Genomic DNA, 16,939 nt, shown 5'->3' with positions numbered 1-16,939 from the left:
GAAGCAGATAAGGAATCACTGAAGGTCTAAATCTCTATTAACTGCCGGCTTCCCCAGCGCCGGGATGAGATAGGAATGGCGATGAAGTTTACAGACCTGACAAGTGATGACAAGGTTATCATAACTTAGGCCAACACACACCCGCATTGTGTCCCATCACACGTCCTTGACTTGGATAGTTTATGATATGAAGCTCGACCGTATATAACATCAGGTACCGGAGGCTTATCTGAATACCACAGCTTCCACTGCTTATCGAGAAGCTCTCGCTTTATGTCTTTTCTAATGTAACTACCACAGCAGCTCTGTGGGATTTACTGTTTGTGTGTGTGAAGTGGATCTCTTCATGAAAGCCACACACCAGCAGGAGGGTGTCTCAGGAAATTCCTCATATTTCCTCCGGTCTCCAAACGAAAAGGAACAATAGGTCATTTGTCATTGTCTTCAATCTAACGTTAGCGGCGCACTTATGTGTGTACGTGTGTGCGTGCAGTGTGAGAATCTGCCTCTCAATAAGAAAGCGGAATGGATTTCAATTCAATTGAAATCAATTTGAAAATGAAGCATTGACAGTTCTCTGAATAGAATGATGATTTTCGACCCTGTAAACATATGGTAAAAGTGTGTGTGTGTGTGTGTGTGTGTGTGTGTGTGTGTTTGTCACAGGGCGTGTGTGATGCGTCAGTGCAGTAGTACTGGGATAGTAGTGCCTGTAGTTTAGCAGTTTAGTAGTTATTGCATGCTGCATGCTGCTTCTGCTTGCTACATTCTGCTTACAGCTACCGCCACCGACTAGCCCTTGTGCAAGGGCAAAAAGAGGAGCCGAGTGCGTAAGTCTCTTCCTGTCGGTACACAGCCTCTCCACTGCCAAGACTCCTACAGTGTCTCCTCGCGGCCACACACGGTAACTGGGCCCTAGCGGACCCAGGCTGAACTGTAGGGGATCTCGGAGCAGCAGGCCCACCAAGCAGTGGACACGCCCTGGCACCCGCCAACCACTGCCCCAACTATGGGCAAATAGTCCCACTGCCTGAAAAAAAAGACGCAAGACCTCAACGGCGGAACAGGCGGAGGATGATGGCTGACTTAAGTGGAGCATCACAACGGCTGAGAAGGCAGATGAAGGCTGCAGCAGTGCTGGGTCTCCAGTCGTCTTGGTTTCCATGCCACTGGATCCTGACCCAGACCTGCTAAGGACATGGTGGGAGTGTGGTCTGCGCACCCACACCCTCACCTTAATCCTTACCTCCGCGCAAGCTCCTTGCTCCCCCTCCTCCCTCCCCCCCTCACAAGTCCTGTGGCGATGTGGAATGGTGGTGGGCACAGGCCAAGGATGTGGCTGGGAGTGCCTAACCAAACCATGCACACAGGTGGCAATGGAGTGATAGTCGCTAGGACTGCGGGATGGAGCAGCGCGTCCTTTCGGCAGCTTCCATTGTGACTGAGCAGCCCCACACTGCTCACCCCTGTGATGGGGAAGGACCTGGAAAAGGTGGTCCAAAAATTGTCTGCTCCCCACACTCCGGACGGTAAGCCGCAACCGTCGGAGCATCCCCCCTTTGCGGTCGAAAAATCAAAGTAAAAAATAAGCTAAGCATCGCATCGTGGAATGTTCGCACACTGCTGGACTTGGCCATAACTCCTGACAGGCCCACCGTAGGACAGCACTGGTAGCCCTGGAGCTCGCAAGATACAACATTGACATAGCAGCTCTCAGCGAGACCAGACTACATGGGGAGGACTCCCTGACAGAGGTTGGTGCTGGGTACACCTTCTTCTGGAAGGGGGTCCCCGAAGGCACTCGCCGTAACCATGGAGTTGGCTTTGCTGTGAAGTCTAAACTGCTGCAGCGCATTCCGGAATCCCCCATCGGCATCAATGAAAGACTGATGACATGGCGCATCCCCCTGGCTAAGGGACGCTTCGCCACTCTCATCAGTGCATACGCTCCAACTCTTGATGCCGAGCTTAACATCAAAGAGGATTTCTACAGAGCTCTTGACGCCATCCTACAGAAAACCCCGGTTACGGACAGGCTCATACTAATGGGAGATTTCAATGCTAGAGTGGGCACGGAGCACCTGGTATGGAGTAAAGTCATTGGCCAGCATGGTGTGGGGAAAATGAACCACAACGGGCTCAGGCTCCTCTCCCTCTGTGCAGAGCACCAGCTGGTCATCACTAACACCATCTTCCAGATGAAGAACAGGTTTAAGACCACCTGGCAACACCCCCGCTCAAAACACTGGCACCTCCTTGACTACGTGATTGTCCGTCAAAAGGACAGACAAGACGTCCTCACCACCCGTGTTATGCGCGGAGCTGAATGCTGGACTGACAACCTCATGGTCAGATCCAAACTACTTATGAGCATTCAACCCCGTGGCCCGAGGACTGCTCCAAACAAAAAACTCAACTGTATAGCACTGAATTGCCTCACCACCAAAGACAACCTGCGACGGCTCCTTGCTGAAAACCTTACCAAGCTCCCGGAGGAAAACAACCAACTGCCCAGCTCTGCGCCAGGCTATCAATAGTGCAGCCTCAGAGGCGCTTGGCCAATCAAGGAAATGTCACCAGGACTGGTTTGACTGCAATTCAGCTGAGATACAATTACTCCTAAAGACCAAGCATGTGGCCCACAAAGCTCTCCTGTCCTGCCCTGGATCTCCCACCCTTAAAACCACCTTCACTGCTGCAAGAACAGAAACCCAGCGAGCCCTCCGGATTATGGAGGACACCTGGTGGGTTCAAAAGGCGCGAGAAATTCAGAACTTGGCAGACTGCAATAACACTCAAGGCTTTTACGATGCCATAAAAGCATTGTACGGCCCCAGGAAGTGGGCCACTGCCCCAGTACGATCAGCTGATGGGTCCATGCTCTTCAAGGCCCGCCACGAGATTCTTGCCCGTTGGGCAAATCATTTCGAGAGTCTCTTCAACCACACCAACCCTGTCGACCCACATATTCTGGATAATCTCCCAGACCTGGCACCAATCACGCACTTGGACACCCCACCACTTTACTCAGAACTCCGGCAAGCTATTGCTGGGATGAAGAACAACAAAAGCGCCGGACCCGATGGAATCCCTGTAGAGGTCTCCAAACACCCTCACGCCTCGCCTGCATCTCCTGATCCAAAACATCTGGGAACATGGGACCCTCCCACAGGACTGGAAGGATGCTAACATCGTGGTCATCTACAAACAGAAAGGAGACAGAGCAGTCTGCGGCAACAGCCGAGGGATATCTCTCCTCTCCGTCGCAGGGAAAGTCCTGGCCAAGATCATGCTCAGCAGACTGGTTGAGCACATCTCGGAAGCTGTGCTTCCGGAAACACAGTGTGGCTTCCGGAAGATAATAAGATGATAGACATGGTTTTTGTCTTGAGGCAGCTGCAGGAGAAGAGCCGAGAACATCACAAAGACCTTTACGTAGCCTTCATCGACCTCAGCAAAGCTTTTGACACCATCAGCCGTGAGCTGCTCTGGAAACACCTCTCCAAACTTGGGGTACCACCCAAGTTTCTCCACATCCTACAGCAGCTGCATGACGGGATGCAAGCCAGAGTAATCATGGGAGAACTCCAGTCAGAGTTTTTCAAGGTAAACGTTGGGGTGAAGCAAGGCTGTGTCTTGGCTCCAGTGCTCTTTCCTCTCTGCCATCATCTGCCTCTTCCACCGTGTCATGGGACATGAAGACGGTGTCCATGTGGAATACAGACTTGACAGAAGCCTTTTCAACATCTGTCGGCTCCAGGCCCACACAAAGACAAAGACCCGCCAAATCTGTGAGCTTCATTATGCTGATGACTGTGCCGTCTTAGCTCACAGTCCAGACTCTATGCAGCACGCCCTTAACACAATATCCAGTCTGTACCAATCCTTTGGCCTACAGGTCAACATTTCAAAAACCGAGGTCATGTCCCATCTCACCACCCCTGCCCCCACACCACCCAGTTTTCACATAAATGGTGTTCCACTTAAAACAGTGGACCACTTCACCTACCTCGGCTCCACTCTGTCCTCATGCTGCTCCCTTGACACAGAAATACACACCCGGATAAATAAAGCCTCATCATCTTTTGGACGCCTACGCAGCAGGGTTTTTGAAAACCGTAACCTGAAGATCAGCACCAAGGTGGCTGTTTACAACGCGGTATGTCTCTCCACTCTGCTTTATGGGGCAGAGTCTTGTACCCCATACCGCCAACACATCACCAACCTAGAGGCCTTTCATATCCGCTGTTTACAAAAGATCCTCAGCTTGTCCTGGGAAGATCGAATCCCCATACAGATATCCTCAGTAACACTGACTCAATCTGTATGGAAGCAGCCGTGGCCAAAAAACATCTGCGCTGGATAGGGCACACTATACGCATGCCTGAACACCGCCTGCCCCGTCAAGTCCTCTACAGTCAACTAACGGGCGCTAAACGCTCCACTGGAGGGCAAAAGCGGCGCTTTAAGGACTACACCAGGGACCTCCTGAAGCGAGCGAACATCCCCCTTACGCAGCTTGAATCTCTGGCACTCGACAGATCAGCCTGGCAGGTCACCTGTGCTACTGCAGTCTCTCAAATACACCAAATCAGCCAAGACCGACGATCCGAGAGGCACATCAAGAGACACCAGCGGGCGGCTGGTACCCCCCTGGCATCTGGTTTCCCCTGCTCCATCTGCGGACGAGTGTGCGGCTCAAGGATCGGACTATACGCCCACGAGAAGTGGCACCAGCGGCAAGGTCGCTGAACCCACCCCCCCTCCCACCCCCATCCCTGGAGCAAGCGTCATCATCGAACACGATGGACAGCTAAGAGAGAGTGTGTGTGTGTGTGTGTGTGTGTGTGTGTGTGTGTGTGGGAAAGGGGGGGGTCTTAACTAATCATTTTTAAAAGTGGGTGGGACTTGACTTTTAATAGCTGCGACTCCCATGTGATGGAATAAGAACATAAGATACGTCATAATTAGCAAGCTTTAGAAGTGCTGACTTTTGGACATGTTTCCCTATTTTCAGTTTTTACGCTAAGCTAGGCTAACAACATCCCAACTACAGCTCCATACTTAATGAGATATTTTGCTGATTGAAGCTCTGTGTCATCTTTGTGTGGGCAGTGTGTGCAGATGAACGGCGTATGGCTTCCCCACAGCGCACGGAGGTCTGCCGGACGCTCCAAGCTCCGTGCTTTGCTGCCACGGAGGGAAGCCACACACCGCCGTTTATCTAAGCACACTGCCCACACAAAGATGACACAGAGCTGGATTGAAATCGGCAAAGTATCCCTTTAATGCGTTATTGATGTTAATCTTGTTGAATCGACTCCGAATAAGTGAATTTCCCAAAATACTGAACCATTGCTTTAGCCAGGATATTTTTGGTCCTACTGGGACACCGGCATGCTTCATTCTGCCCTAATATCACATAATTTGGGCACCCCCAAGCAGCCCTTTGTTTAGTTCAGTTGCTTCTCTTGTATGACTTGTAATGCAAAAATGAACTCCAATCCTGTACAGGACAGGAGTGGCTCTTTCATTTCCGCCCCTGATGCCGTATTGTCCTAAATTCATGCTGTGTGCAAATTTCCCCCTTCAACTGACTTAATACCCGTGGCTCAATACCCTTACTCTAATTTAATACTATAAAGAGCTTTTGACCTACGCGCTTGTGGCACTCATTATTCTGAATGGCTCCATTTATCTTGTCATAGGGTCTGTTAACTGCAGGGGAATGACTAAAAGGCACCAGCAAATTTTTGAACGAGATGTGTATTGATTAGTTTAGTAATTAGCGGCCACAGATTTGATGCTGCTTGACTGGACAGCTCTCACACCATATATATATCACAATCGCATACCATTTTCACAAGTCATATCTCATTGTGATCAATACTAATGACCTCTTACATCATACATATCTATTTTGGTTGTCATTTTCATTTTCTTCACATTGTGCCTCTAAAACAACTTGAAATGTCAGCCTATCCTAACCTGCAGAGTCCTGCAGCGAGGACTCATTCCAGTAAGAAACATTAGTCTGAACATTTAGCAACAGGGAAGCAGATTGGCACAAATGACTGAAAAGTAAAATTTTACTACTGCTATCTTAAAATTCATTTAAACACGCAGAAATATACGCAGCCACAATATATTCACAATGACATTATAAACGTGAAACAGGAGAGAAGCTAGTTTAAGCATGTTCATGTTGAGTTTCTTAGCTACGCCAGCCCAGTCTCATGGCAGTTCGTGAAATGGTTTTTATCGTGTTGGTGAGCACGAATTTTAAACAAATGTATTTGAATGGGAAGCATATTACGTGATAACAGCACGATTATGGTAGCGATTAGCATTGAAAATCCACATAAGGAGGTTGGTTGGGGTGGTGGATGGGACAAACAACACAGGACTTTCACCCCGGAGACCGGGGATCGCATCCCGCGTGTGGTAGTTCCTTTCCACGTTCTTGTTCTCCTAACCACAACCTTTCCCCGTCTTTCTTTTCCTAACCACAACCGTCCCATTATTGTAGCGCGTCCCCCATTGTTGTCGTCCATTGTTGTCGCCGGCGTGCAGCGTTTAATTTCCCCGTTGTTGCGTCCCCCAGAGACCGTGGATCGTATTCCGGCGGCCGTTGTTGTCACCGTCTACTGTGTGTGGCGTCCCCGTTTTTGCATCCCCCAGAGCAGGCCAGTGTCACGGCAGTTGTCGCCGGCGTGCGGCGTTTAATTCCCCTGTTGCTGTGTCCCCCAGAGACCGTGGATCATGTTGTCACCATCTCCCCCAGAGCAGGCTGCATTTTTACCAACAAAAGCAACAGTTAGCATCGGCTACAAATGGGAAGACTGTTTTGTACATGAGTGATTTGTTTGCGTCATAGCTTATCTGCAGCATAAATCCACCAGAGTTTAAAACGCCAACAGAAAGAAAGAGAAGGTAATGGACATCCGACCGAAAAGATCCAGCGGAATTTCCAGCGACAACAGAGCAATCCTGGAAGTGAAACGTCGTAGATATAGACTACCAGTGCAACAGCTATATGGGCCACACAGTGCAGAAGCAGCACCGACCATTCGGGCCTTTTTTGGAACCATGAAGGCTTCATGGGCCACTGAGCAGCTCTCAAAAGGAATGAATGGGGCTCCGCCTCCAACGCTGTATCCAGGTATTATAATACATCTGTGACAGTATGGCACTGTTAGAAAACTTCAGCTCTGAGCAAGGACCTCTTGCTGTTTTGTGCAGCCCATCTGCCAAATTGGACTGATAGAAAAGTCGATACTGCCCGTCTTCGTGATGCCAACAGCCTGAAGACTGGTGCTGTTTATATCACTGCCAGTCTCTACCTTGTTTGCCAACAGTCCAATCAGAAGAGACTACAATTTCAAAGCTTTATTGATCAGTTGGGCTTAGCAACTGATTCTCCCATCATGGTGTGTGTTCTGAGAGAGTCTTGATGCTGGTGTCAGTGGGACATGGGATACGGACAGAAAGATACAGGAACAGCTGTATGAAGAGCGTATATGGAAATAATTAGACTGGATTAGAAAGAAAAACGAGTGAAACAGTTATTACAGTTATTAGGCTCGTTGGAGATTAAAGGCGCATTGCCTGTAAAGTGGACGAGAGCAGGCGGCGGCAGCAGTGGGATGTGACAAAAAGCTGCGGTCAAGTATCTAAACCTCAACATCAGACACACGTGTTCTGTACAGAATAAGCTTTCAAATCAGACAAATAACAAATAAAACCCCTTCAATTCAAAAACAATAAAAAGTTCTTATAAAGCTTCATATTGTTGAGTCGATTCTGAACCAATCAGCTGTTAGATAAGCTGAGAGCCACGCGTTTCCCATCATGCCCTGGATCCTGCAGTCGGTGGAAAGCAACTGCAACGCCTGGCTCTAAAAACTGCGACCACCTTGATGTCGTGAGGTTATCGTTGCCCACGTGTGCATGACATCAGAGCAAGTCGGACTCAAAAGGCATTGGGCAGCAATCGCCGCTGATCGATTCCGTGCATGCCTGGCTCATCTCAAACAAGCCTACTGATTGGGTCGATTCAACCAAGAGGGAGGGTGTGAAAAACAATCGGTGAGAGAATCATCTTGTTATTTGGACCTGAGTTTTATAGGGCATATTTCTTGCCTAAAATGTTTCAAGAAACACATTTTAGTGTACTGTTTAGCTGTTATTTAAGAAGGTTTGTGAGTGCTTTAAAACCGACCGAGCACCGCCTCGACTTTCATGTGTTGCTTAGACTTGCGTCTTTCATTGCTCTGATTGGTTGTAGACCTATCTAATGCCTCCTGAGGCATTTTGGTCTGTGCCTTTGATAGAACTCCCTGGAAATCGAAAGTGAGCTTAGAGGTTCCAGACACTAGTTGGTGGAATTACCTGCACAAAATGTTGACATTGTAATTTCAGTAAAATGTAAAAAGAAAAAAAAAAAAAAGGGTTAGGGTTAACCATCATCAATGGTTTTAACAGTCGAGGATTTTTTTTCCCCACTATAATACTTTACCTTTCCATTTTATTGAAGTGTTGGGAGCACTTTCACTGCTGAAACATTTTCAGAGAGCATAACATTTTAATGCAGGGAGGCATCACATAAGTGTGAAAACATATTATTATGTGTCCTTTAAAACGGGCACCTCAGGATCAACTCGTACTTAACTTGTAAATGGAAACCAGTGGTTATTTTACTCCTAAAATGCTCTGAGTATAACTTTCAAGTTATGAGGGAAGTTGTTATGTTTTATCCATCATTGATAACACCAAGAAAGAACTCTTATATTATATTTAAGAGCTTTGTCAATAGACCGCAAATTCAATTAAAGAAAGACAGGAGCCAAACTGCCTGAGGTAGGATGGAGATATAAAGAACAGGAAAACTCAAGTTTGATCAGCAGAGTGTTTGTACTTGAATGCAACGTCGTCTCCAAACAAACCTACCAAAACCTGTCTTCTTGTGAATGTTAGTCTTTGGGAGGATCAATTTCCCTCTGTTGGCCACGTGAGTGTGAGTGTGAGTGTGTGTGAGTGTGTGTGAGTGTGTGTGTGTGTGTGTGTGTGTGTTCCGAACAGGTTTATTCAGACACTAGCTATGTTTCCATACACATGTTTTTATGCGAATTAAGTGATATTGAATAAAAAATGCCTTATGGAAACAGTAACATTCGATTAAATTTCATGGATATCGACTCAAAGTTTATACGTTCGGTCTCATCGGATTTTCTCTTGATCGATATACGGCTTATGCGATAAATGCTGATGGAAACATTATTTGCCGAATAAATAATGAATTGCGATTAAGTTTGAGGTAATTTTATGGTTAAATTGACGCACCTGTACGGGTCAGAAGTGGTGAAGACCGCGCTCAATGCGCACTGCCGGGAGTGCCGACGCAAATGTCCCTTATCATGCAAAAATCGTCTACTACAGCCTGTAGTAATACGATTGATAGCCAGCCCTTTCTATTGACAAAATCCCTGCAGCCTTCAGCAGGGGGTCTAATCGGGACGTGAGTCCCGTCTATTGGGCATACACCTATGGCACAAGGTGCGTTCTACAGTTACGCAGCAAGATCTCATGCGCCTTATCCACTCCAGGTATAACCTGGGAAAACCCCGACCAACTTCTGGCAAATTTGAGATTTGCTCTGCAAGTCCGTCTGAACAAGAGCCCATTCAAGCCATTTCCAATTTTTCCAAATTGAGGCACCAATCACAACCGTCGCTCTGCATAAGTCATCTCCTTCATCGCTCTAATTGGTTTTAAGTCTACCCAATTGCGCCCAGAGGCATTTGCACGCGTCCGTTGGTGACGCCCCTTTGGAAATGGGCTGTGAATGAACCTTCCCCAGACCCACTCTCAGTTACAACTGAGAAGGGTCTGTTGTCACCCAGGCTACTCCAGGTAGGTATATACCTTCGCATCGTCCTCGTTCGTATGGAATTGCACACGGCGTAAACACACGGTGGTCTTGCTGACCCAATCGTTTCGCCTACCACTCTGTACGCTGCGCATGTAGCCAGTTTGTAGAGCGCAATGGCGATACGCTTCTCGGTGTGGAATCACACTTTCACCGGCTTTATTGGCATACATTTTTTTTACCGAACTTCAATTATTATTATTAATTACTATTCGATTGATAAGTGGATGGAAACTTAGCTACTGTCATACACAGAACCACTCTACAGACCCCTAGGTAAGGACTACTAGCTAAACTAGTAAGATGCAGAGTATGAGGGCGTGCCACGCTAGCAGCTAGGTGAGCATTATAACGTGTGTTACAAAGTGACCACGTTTGTCTCTGAAGTAAAGGCTGGACTACAATAGAGCTGTTTGGAGCAGTTTGTGAACAGTGTTTTCTGTTGGAGATGGTAAGTCCCTTTGGGGTGGACTTTGGGCTTTTTCACTTTGTACACCTTTAACGTGCAGAAAATATATATATAACACAATAAAGGAAAGGAAAAAAGCCAAAAAGCATAATATGAACACTTTAAGAGCAATTATTGAAAGGGACACGAATAATACAGCCACAATTGTACTTGTATAGGATATGTGTAGTTGTGGTACTCAAGTAACTAGGCTGGCAAAGCTGTTTTAATACCTTTAAACATCAGATGAAGTGATTCTTTTCTCTAATACAGATTATGCTGAACTGAGAACTGAGCCTCCTAGCAAGCAAGCTAACTAACCAGCAAGCCGGCAGACCACTAAATTAGTAAAGTTTAACAAGATAATGTTTCATTGACACATTTTTGCGTAGAAAACCACAATGCTCTCGCCAGGTGACTGACTACTTTGTTAGGCTCGTTTTCTGTAACTAGTGAAAGCACGTTGGGTAGAATTAGAAAGCTAACATAAGCTAATTAACGTTAACTATCCATCAAGCTACCAAAACAAGCTAAGTAACTTTATAACTGCTAACATAGTGGCGTCATGGAAAAATACATATTTTTTTTGTCATGAATAATTTATTAATGACTCAGCATCATCTGTATTAAAGAAAATAATCACTTTATCCAATGTTTAAAGTGTGTGTGTGTGTGTGTGTGTGTGTGTGTGTGTGTGTGTGTACTTCGAAGCATGGTGACACCCCTAATAGTACATAGTTGGCTCTGAGCTTAATGCTAATGCTGTCTGGCACATATTGCAGAATTGACAATAAAGTTGACTTGACTTAAAAACACAATAGTTTTGCTGGTTATTGAGAATTTTGACCTTAATAATAATGCTAAATGCAAAGTCAGTGGATCACTGAAGTCTACCCTTAATCTTATCTTTAGTTCCATTATCTCTATCTACAACACTAACAACAAGGGTATGTGGCAGAATGCCATGGTGAGTCCATGTTTAAAGCTCTCATCATTCTAGCTAACCTATCAGTGTTTCACAGATAAACGAGACTGTCAGAAATCCCATAATGTGACTTCCACCCACATTTCCCTACCCTCTCCAGAGGACACATTGTTAACCGTTACAAAGGCTTTACTCGATATTGTTTTGGCTCAGACTGTGAGAATCTAGAGGAGGCTTTTCATGCCATAAAAACCTTTTCCTCCTTTAATCCTGGATTGCCATTAAAGTCAGAAGCTGATCCCCTACACACTAATCAACACTTGGGGGCTTTTACAGGAACATTATGGTTTACTGTTGTCTTTTGTCAAGCTTGCAGATATGCCATTAGCCTACTATACTTGCTAAATGGCTTGGCCTTAAAAGGGTCCAACTGCTCACTCCTGGGGGACTTAGCCAATGGCAGAGGATTCTGAGGCTGCATTTACACCACTACGTTTTGGTTTTTAAACAGAGTTTTGAGCCAAAAGTGATTACCGTGTAAGTGTTTTAATCTCCAGTAGAAGAACTAATCTCTGTTTAAACTAACACACCAGAACCTCATATCTCATCAACATTCTGGTATACTGGGCATAAACAGGAGGCAGCGTGGAGACTCAGCTCGCTGCTGGTAGTTGCCATGGTAACGATAGTAGCTTTAGTCTCAGAGAACGAGACGTCGTGACCGATAAGACCCAATCAGGAGGAGAAACGTTGGCGTCAGTGTCAATGTTGCCAAAGGTCTCCGTTTGCGGCCGTTGAGACTGAAACACAACCCCGCAGATTCCAAACCAAAACGGGTCAGAAGTGTTTCCAAATATCTCCATTTTAGGGGCTCTGTAGTCTATATCCACGACGTTCCACTTCCGGGATTGTTCCAGTGCTGCTGAAAATTCTGCTGAATGTTTTTCATTTCAGAAGTTCCTTCCCGAGGCTATTTTGCAGAGGCACCGTTGCTCCATGCGGCACCTAGCCGGATTTATTTATTTAGATATCCACTCTCGTTGGGTGACTTGCTCATCATCTACATGTAAAACTAGACTTGTTCTATTAAATTCTACACCCTCACTGCTCCTGGTTGTGTCGTGCATTTTGGGTCCAGAACTCCAGAGATTTCCTGCCTCGGCACTTGGCCATCCTTGACACCTTAGTCAAGGCTGGCCAAAACAAGACTATTTAGCAGAGCCACCATCCGGAGCTTAGTGCTGCCCAAGACCATTCTGGTTGGTTTAAAGAAATGCAAACAACCCAGAGCATTATTTCTCCTATCCCAGAATGCATCTGTAGTGTAGCCGGACCTATCTCCAAAGCGAGTTGGAGGTCTGGCAATGCGTGGCAATTTGTGCCTAAACTGATTATTAAAGCTAATCTTTAATGGCACACTACCTGGCTAACGTTAGCTTAACATTATAAGATGTGTTTTTTTCCACTGTCAACTAGGGCTGGGCAATATATTGATATTATATTGATATCGTGATATGAGACTAGATATCGTCTTAGATTTTGGATATCGTAATATTCTAAATGGCTTAAGTGTTGTCTTTTCCTGGTTTTAAAGGCTGCATTATAGTAAAGTGATGTCATTCTCTGTTACCAGACTGTTCTAGCGTTTTATTATTTTTACCTTCACCCACTTAGTCATTATATTTACATTACTGAAGATTATTTATCTAAAATCTCATTGTGAAGATATTTTGTTAAAGCACCAATTGTCAACCCTACTGTATATCGCCACAATATCGACATTGAGGTATTAGGACAAGAATATCATGATATCTGATTTTCTCCATATCGCCCAGCCCTACTGTCAACTACTGTCAACAAATCCAGTCTCTATAAATTATGTTTGCTAAAAACAACCGTAGTTTCCAGCTGTTTTAGGAAATGAGTCTACCTTTTTAAAAATGATTATACATTTGTGAGCTTCCGTAGGAACAAATGGCTAAGGTTGGGTACCACAGACTGGGTGCAGAAGTCATGAAGTATTGAGAGACAAATAGAATAGCTTGGGGAATATCTGAGTGTACAGATATTACTGAAACTATTTATTTAAATTAACCCTGTGGCCAATGGTGGAAGAAGTATTCAGATCCTTTACTACAGTAAAAGTACTAATACCACACTGTAAAACACACTCTGTTACAAGTAAAAGTCCTGCATTGAAAATGTTATTCAAGTAAGCGTATGTAAGTATCATCAGGAAAATGTACCTAAAGTATTAAAAGTAAAGACAAATCCTCCCATTTTAGAAAGTGTAAAGGATCCAAACGGTTGTGTTTAATGGTCTAATCATCTCAGCTGGACTTGTAGGCCGTTATATTGTTGGCTAGTTTGATTTATAATAAAAAATCAGATTTTATAAACTACATGTGTTTGTGCAGACATCTTAATGTGTACAATATTTCTCTCTGAAATGTAGTGGAGTAGAAGTAGAAAGTGACATGAAAAGAAAAGACTCAAGTAAAGTAAAAGTACCTCAACATTTGGACTTTAGTACAGTACTGGAATAAATGTACTTAGTTACGTTCTACCACTGCCTGTGGCAAGCAGTGTCCATTTTGAGCAAATCCAACAGTGATGTTGAGCTCATCAGAAGCGGCCTGGAGGTAGAGGGTATGGGAATAGTGCGCTCCAGGCTATGCTTTATTCACATCTCTGTGACCTTGGGACTTGGAGATCTATTGAATTGTGATTTAGTTTTGATGTTATTCTGCTGACTCAACTAGAAGAGTGTACTGGTATCCCTCTCAGAGGAGAAGCCTCATAAACTCAATTCAGCTTATCACTGTGTCAATATCACCAGAATTATGAATAATAACAATACCTGCACTCTGGTATTCTCAGGGTGCAAGTGCAGTGTATGGACTTGCAAGCTCATCGCTCCTGCACACACACACACACACACACACACACACACACACAGGGGCGGGGCTAGAAGGGGGCCACGGGGTGGCACCCCAAAATCCATTGGGCTAGAGTGCTGTCAATCTGACAATTGTGATTTCCATTGGATCAGAGTACTGTCACTTGGCTGCCTGTTCTGCCAGTCTTCCCAGCCCTTGTTATACGACCAATTAATGTTTCCATGACAACTATCCAAAATTCTGATACAATGGAACCAGCACTGGAATTGTTTTTTTAAAAAGTGGCAGACTGAGCCTATAGAAAATGTTTATTGTATTCTGATATACAATTAGTTTAAAGTGAAAACAAGTGAAATTAATAATGAATTGTGTTGTTCTATCCTATCCAATATTTCTAAGCAGATATACTGTATTCTGATAAAATGCCCCCAGGGCCCCCCCTGACCTATTATTGGTCCCCTCTGTTCCACCCCACTTAAGAAATCCTGAAATTGCCCCTACACACACACACACACACACACACACACATAGTCACAGCAGGTTAGAACAGGGCGTGGTATGAGACCGGCGCTTTGCGTCTTCTGTCCAGACAGATGATTGGAGTGGACGACTAAGTGGGAGCTCCAATCAGGACTGAACATAAAGCTAAGCTAGCCCTTGAGCTACACAGTCAAGATGTCACGCTGGGGGGGTCATGTTGCAGTGCTGTGTGCACACGACTACACCTGCTAAAATGCTGCGGTCTGATCAGTTAAATCCTCTTCTAATTCAGCATAGAGAGCCGTATTTCATCAATGCCGGAGGTCTTCAGACAGTTCAACGTGTTTCAGAGCCATTAGCATTTCCATATTCTGTTCTTTAATCCAACATTCAAGGACACTTAAAGACTTTGTAATAACTTCTGATAAGTTACAAAGTCATATTTTGCCTCACTTGGTCGAGTCTTTACTTTTGAGTGTAGAAAAAAGTGCCACACACTCTGTGGCTCCATACGCATTTCTCTATTTATTCTATTATTAATATTATTCTTCTATTATTTACGAAAATAAATAGAGAAATGCATATGGAGCAGAGTGTGCGACACTTTTTTCTTACTTTCAATTCTATTTCCAGTAATCAGCGTCTCACAACAGCCCTTGGTGTGCGTTTCTCTTCGATATTATATGCGTCTTTTGCCAACAAACCTCTGCCATATGTGTTTGTATGCTGCTGTTGTCAGCACTTTTTGCCCATGACAGATTTCCTTCGGGACAATAAAGTTTATCTTTTGTTATTTTATCATAACCACGCCCCAACTTCCAGATAGCCATATGAGTCATAGTACTACCGACCAACTATAGTGTAACAGTGTTTCCGCTGGGTTTTAAAAAGTCTAAAATTTCAAAATCTAAATTTGAGGCCTAAAAATGTTTTAAATTCGCTGAAGTATTGTGTTCTAGGTCTTAAATAATTTTAAACAGGTCTTAATTTTCCTACGTCCATGCAACTCTACCTCTAATGCTCATTGAAATGTTCCCGCAGTGCTTTAAAAAAATTTTTTTTATTCTGTGTTGCTGTAGTTCACTACTCCAAATATAATTTGCTGTATTACAACTACAAATGGGACCAACATGCAACTTATACTGCAGCCAATCTAGACACCAATCCTACAATGCCGATGAGGAAATCGGGAAATTGTTTCAGACAATGTTTCTGGACTCTGACATCTGACTTTGTTTTTGATGTTGTGATAGAGGTCTTAAATTTAATTCGTAATGGTCTTGGTGAAACCTGTAGAAACCCTGTGTAAGCACAACGAGAATATGTATGAAGTGCTGTAAAATATGTTTAAAGAACGTTATTCCATGTCACAATTCCAACAGCAGAACAGGCGTCAGTGTTTCCATTCTGAAGATGCGTGTGAGCGCTGTGTGACGCGACTAACTACCTAAACGAAATTGATCCTGAGAACATGTGTTTGCCTAAGGGCGTGGTTATGACATGGGGTGTTGGGAAAAGTACTACTGATACAATAGCTAATAAAAAAAATTGAATTTCCTGGACCTGAAGATTGTTCAGGTCCAGGGCTAGAAAAGAATAGAAAATGATTGTAAAAATCATTTGACAGTGTCTCAACTATTTTCTCATTCATTGTTTATAGCACATCCGGCTACATCAGAATAACACGGATTAGATTCTGCGAACTGTAGGACAAAGTAAAATGCAAATTTTTTTAGAAGTTGTTTTTTCTTTCCTTTGCAGAATTTATTCCCAAGTCAAAATGTAATGCAGGCTTCTTGGCAATGTCAAGCGTATTAGTCAGTGCATGAAGACAAGGCTCTTGTTTTGAAATACTTACCTGCAGTGCTGACTGAGAGGTTATCTTCTTAAGCTGCTATCATTATTCCTTCATGAATAAAAACTGAGGTCATCACAAAAGGTGTTCGCTCTCAGAGAACCCAGATGGTAGAGAAATAAAACTCATGCATCCCCTTTTACCGAGTGTGGACTGTCAGTGATGTTCTATTACAATAAATGGGAGGCTATACTCACTTAATGTGGACTATGATGTGCTGTGGAAGTGGGACGAGCCAGGAGGCCGGCGAGGACGTGATGTGGGCAGAAACTTGGTGTTTACACATGGTGAGCTTTGAGCTCTGGATTGTGGAAATTGTTTGGCGGGAGGTAAAGCATCTGTCACAGTTTATCTGAGGGATAACATTTATAATCCATATTGAAATGTCATCACAACATCATCA

The sequence above is a fragment of the Sander lucioperca genome, chromosome 5 (genome assembly GCF_008315115.2).
Source record: "Sander lucioperca isolate FBNREF2018 chromosome 5, SLUC_FBN_1.2, whole genome shotgun sequence".
NCBI lineage: Eukaryota > Metazoa > Chordata > Actinopteri > Perciformes > Percidae > Sander > Sander lucioperca.
The sequence above is the reverse complement of the archived record's forward strand: the minus strand, read 5'-3'. Positions refer to the sequence as shown.